Genomic DNA, 5,019 nt, shown 5'->3' with positions numbered 1-5,019 from the left:
CAGCACTCACATAATGGCATCAGGAATTGTTGGAAGATAAAATAGCCTTTAAAGCTCTGATTCACCTGAAGTAGCTTGGGGGAGGGAATTTGTAGGCCTGGTTTGTTCTGTTGATCGTGGTTAAGTAGGTGTATAGGATGGAGTGATGTGCTTTTCTACTGAGGAGCCCAGAGGAGTTTTCTACTTAAGATTTCTCCCCCAGCAAAATCCAAGTGTTGCCCTTTGAGGTGGTCAGACATTTATGAAGGGCTGGATTAGCTGAGCATGTGTGTTATTAAATTGCCTTTCTTTTATCTGACTGGAAGTGCTTAGCAGGTTTAATTTCAAATTAGTATGAATGACTCCTGAAACCCCAGATTCCAAGTATGTCTTAAATTGAAGCTAGGTTTTGTGAAGATAAGTATTTAAGCATCAATAAAAAGTTTTTCCAGACATCTCTCTTGTTTCTTGGACGTGTGTGTCTTTGTTTATTGTAAATTTAGAACTATCAGTTATTTATTCTTTATTGTAATTAATGCAATTGAGAAATTATTCCTGTCTAGAGGACAGTTTGGCATCTTACCTGGCAGCAGGGAAAGGCTGGGTGGCAGTCACTGCTGCTTTTGCCACACCTGTCCCTACAATAATTTTTTGGAGCACTCCTGAAAATAGATTTTAAATTCAGATTTTTTTTAAATTTTTTTTTACTCTTAGCGATGAAATGCTGGCAGGGACTGGTGCAGCAGTGCACAGCAATGTGTCTGTCTTCGGACAGTCTCAAGATTTACTGGTGTTCTGTGATCATTTTAACTAAAAGCTTTATGAACACCTGAAGGCTTCAGTCATTTTCTTTCCCAGTATAACAAAATTATTTCTTCCAGGTTTCAAACCAAATAGGTTCTTCTTTTTTTTTTTCCTTTTCATTTGCTTTGATTGTGTATTTGTTCATGTTTTAGGTCTTTCACTGTCTCTATCAACAGAAGAAAATACAATTTTTTTGTTTAACTATTTCTAAGAATTGTTTTTAATGGAGTAGAGTACCAATGAGCTCATTATAGACAAAAGTGAAATTCCTCATTCCCAGTTGTAATGTGCTGCTCAGGAGCAGCAGTGTGTCTTGTCTTTTTGCAAAATCAAGAAATCTTACCTCCCCGGATCAGTATGAATCTGCTGTCCTAATTCATGTTCCCTCCTCTTGTGATAACAGAAATAACAGCTTGGTATATATGAGCAGTGGACTGATTCAGCTGAAAATAAACCTGGAAAATCATATGGTTAACTCTTAGCTAAATCTGTTTCCAGATTAATTTCACCATATTGTGGAATAAATTCTGGTTCTGGTCAAAGGGAAGAAGCAGCAGTAAGGGTCCAGATGTAAGAAAATGGGACTGTTCCTTTTGGACTAGCTTATGCTTTTTTTTTCCCAGTAAAGATTTTCTCAGGAATTTGCAAGAACACCAATGTAAAGTTATTTTCTGGAGTTTCATGTTGATACTTGAGTATTTGGTTATGTAGGGTAATCTGTACTTTAGGTTAAATGTCTGCTTTTGCCAAACCTGCCGCTTCTTTTGCTGGTTCTGACTTTTGGAATGTGAGAGAGATGCAGAGCAAAGCATTTTTTCCATATTTTCAAAACTCCTTACTGAATTAGAGGGATTTTTCAGGCAGGGATGTTTCTTTATTCAACACTGATTTGTGCACTCAGTTGCCCAGTTCTGATAGCAGTAAGTGTTTAATTCTATTGCTCTGCAAAGCATGGGCTGTTCTGTTCTTTTGGTGTGTCTGTCTGACCTCTTCAAAACATTTCTCTGTAAACTTTTGTACTCTGATCTCAAGTTCTGTGTTGTTAAACTGTGGAGTGTGTCATCCATGTCCTTCAAAAGCCAGTGCTCTGATGTTGGGAAATGCAAGGTTCTCTAAGCTACATGGCATGCTTTATCTTGGAGGGAAAATGAGAATTTGCTTCCTTTTTGTTGCCCTCCCGACTACTTGTCCACTAAGAAATTGACTTACTTGTCTACTAAAAAATCTACTTGATGACTAAGAAATGTAAAATATCTTTATAATAACCAGTCTGGTGATTTTAAGAGTAGTTATTCAGCAGAGATTCCAAACCAGCAGTGTCCTCAGCAGTGCTCTGCTCCCCTCTGTAAGGCACGTGTGGTGATACCAGCCAGTTCTGAGCAGTGCCACGGGTCCAGCACTCCATGACAGCTTCTCATTCCTTGCTGAACACCTCTGTCCCTTTGGCTCATCTTTCTGTCAGCCCTTTTAACTGCCCCAAAGACACCTGGTCTCAGCTGATCTCAGACTCTGGCAGTCGTGCCATCCTCTCCTGGGCACCGCTCACTGTGTTCCATGACAGGGGGCTGTGCCTGCCCCAAGCTCTTGGCCAGGTGGGAAGCCCAACCTTTTCTGCCTGGGTGATGTTGGTGGTGGTCCTGTGCCAGTAATTGCATTCCTCAGTCTTCTGAATTCCTGCACAGACAGGATTAATGTTAAGAACAGCTCTGTTCTCTAAAGGGTGGTTATGTGAGGAAGTGAAATGAGGTTTGTACCTGACTCCCTCCCTGGTAAGGCTCACTTACCTTTGACAGAATTGCATAATGTATGTTCTGTAACTAATAGCTGAATTGGAAGTTAGTGTGTAGGAAATAAATTTACCTGATGCAACCCTTCTGGTGATGATAAATCTGGATGGTGTGCTTCTTGGGGAGTAATGAGGGCTAATAACTTGGAAGTAAATTAGGCAACTCATGTGTCTTTTTTCCCTTTGTTTTTCTTTTTCTTAGAACCACAGAGCAGACCCAGAAGAACTCTTCACAAAATTGGAACGCATTGGGAAGGGCTCCTTTGGTGAGGTTTTCAAAGGAATTGATAATCGGACACAGCAAGTGGTTGCCATAAAAATCATAGACCTTGAGGAAGCAGAAGATGAAATAGAAGATATACAGCAAGAGATAACTGTTTTAAGTCAGTGTGATAGTCCTTATGTAACAAAATACTATGGATCATATTTAAAGGTAATGTATAATATTGCGCAAAGAATGTTGCTACGAAAATCATTCTAAAATTAAGGAAGATTTATCATGCCAACTTGGCATTTTTAGTAGGTGTTTTTTTTTTCTTTGAACAGAGTTTTTCACTTCATTTTTCTTTTTGCTGTTTGCTCTTCGGGCCTGGGGTTTGCACAAAATGGCTAAAGAATGAGCAGAGTTGATAAATTATTCTTTCTGCAATTGCTTTTGGGCCTTGGTTTTCTCTCCTCCCTCCACAATCCCTAGCACAATTTTGTGGCCTTTCTGAGCAAAAGAAATACACCTTCATAGTTACAAAAGCAAAAGCTGTTCTGGTGAGGAAAGAAACCCTGCATCATGTAAAATGTGTTGGCAGTTATGCAGCTTAGTAGGCCTGAGACAAAGTAACACTGACATCAGCAGAATTATGTAACCACTGTGTGAAATATTATCTAAGGCATAATTTAACAAACAAAGAAAAATTAAAACCTACAGAAAACCAAAATGTTGAGTAAAACTTTTCACCTTAAGTACTGCTTAAATGTTTTGCCCTGCTGACATATTTTAAGTGACTTTTAAAAAATCCCTGAAAACATTTAATGAAAGCTAAAGTTTTAGTGATAGTTCAAAGTATATTAAGTATCTGGGAGGGGTTATTTGCTTGTGTTTGGATTTTTTGTTGGTGTTGGTTTGTTTGCTTCACTTTGGGAAGTTTTTCTGGTTGGTTCTGTTTTTTGGTGCTTGGTCTCCCTCTCAGCATTTCTGCTTTCTTAAGGTGTAGTGGGGTTTTGTACATTTTAGAGACAGATTTCTGATAAGCATTCTCTGTCTCACACTTGTATTTGAAGAATTTAAGTAATATTCTTTGTAGATTTTGCTTTTTTCCATTTAAATTGCAAAAGTATTCAGTCTTTTATATTTTAATGCTAAATGGGCAAGTTATTTTTCCAATATTTCCAGTATATTTAGTATAGTCCAAATGCTAACTTCTCATTTTGGCTAATGTAAGACAGCTGTAGTGGCTTTGCTGTTTACTGTGAGTTCTTCACACCTGACTGCACATACAAATTGCCATTGATATAACCCATTTTTGCTTCTCTTTATTGGGCTCAATCAGTGGGATTTTTGTTGTGTTTGTGAATAAGTAATAAATGTCTGAGAAGTGGGATTTACTTTCACCATCACAGCGTATTAGAACAAGCAGGTTCATCTCAAGATAACTTTGAGTTCAACTCAAGTAAGGTTCCCCTGGAGCAGTGCACAAATGGTGCTGCAGATCCAGACATGATCAGTCTTTTTTACAGTCCTTTATTTTCTGTGATGAGCTAAGTCCTAAATTCTGTTCTCCCGCATATCCATCATTTCAGCTTTGTGCTGTAAAAGCCCAGTTGTTTGCCTGAAGTACAAACAGGTCAGAGTAAGTCATGGAAAGTTGTTCTTACTTGTCAGTGTTTTTGCTTGGAAGAGTGTTTTGTGAAATCTCAGAACTGAACAGTGATTTCAGCAGCTATGAATGGAGGAATTAAACTTTGATTGGGTGGGGATTTATTTTGTTTGTTCTTTGTTTTCTCAGAGGTGGCAGGTGCACTGGGATCTTGAAGTCTTTGGTAGATGTTTCTAGCAAGCTATGAGAACAAAAGCATTGTGAGATGAATGGTTTCAAACTCTTGAATTCATGGTGGGACTTTAGGCTGAGCTGAGGGGATTTTTTTTTTTTTTTTTTAAATTTAAAAAAATTCTTGGCAAATGTAGGATCATGTTAATGCAGCAGTACTCTCCTCACCACTCTGTGAGTTCTTTCCATTTCTGTTCTAAATGGATACATTGTGAAAGATTAATGCTGATCTCTTGTTTACTTTTCACACTTGGAAAGTTTTGGGGGAAGGAAGATTTCTATGCATGGAGTTTGGAGAGGTGTTTGTGGAATTTTGGTTACTTTCACAATCATTTAAGAACTTTCCTCTTGGAAAATAAAAACCAACAAAACAACAACAGCAAAAAGTAAAAAATTGTTCGCAGGAAT

The 5,019-nt window shown here is 38.1% G+C and overlaps 1 protein-coding gene across 1 annotated transcript in view; it reads left to right on the top strand.

The window, feature by feature from the left end:
- The first annotated feature begins 2,775 nt into the window (after window positions 1-2,775).
- STK26 (serine/threonine kinase 26) overlaps window positions 2,776-5,019 on the top strand; it is a 15,554-nt gene continuing 13,310 nt past the window's right edge. The window contains exon 1 of the mRNA XM_005429709.3: window positions 2,776-3,002. The gene's annotated coding sequence lies outside the window, so the exon portion shown is untranslated. The remainder of the gene's footprint in view (window positions 3,003-5,019) is intronic.

This window comes from Geospiza fortis, unplaced genomic scaffold (genome assembly GCF_000277835.1).
Source record: "Geospiza fortis unplaced genomic scaffold, GeoFor_1.0 scaffold47, whole genome shotgun sequence".
Taxonomy (NCBI): Eukaryota; Metazoa; Chordata; class Aves; order Passeriformes; family Thraupidae; genus Geospiza; species Geospiza fortis.
Note: the sequence above shows the minus strand (reverse complement) of the source record. Positions and strands in the feature narration are given on the sequence as shown.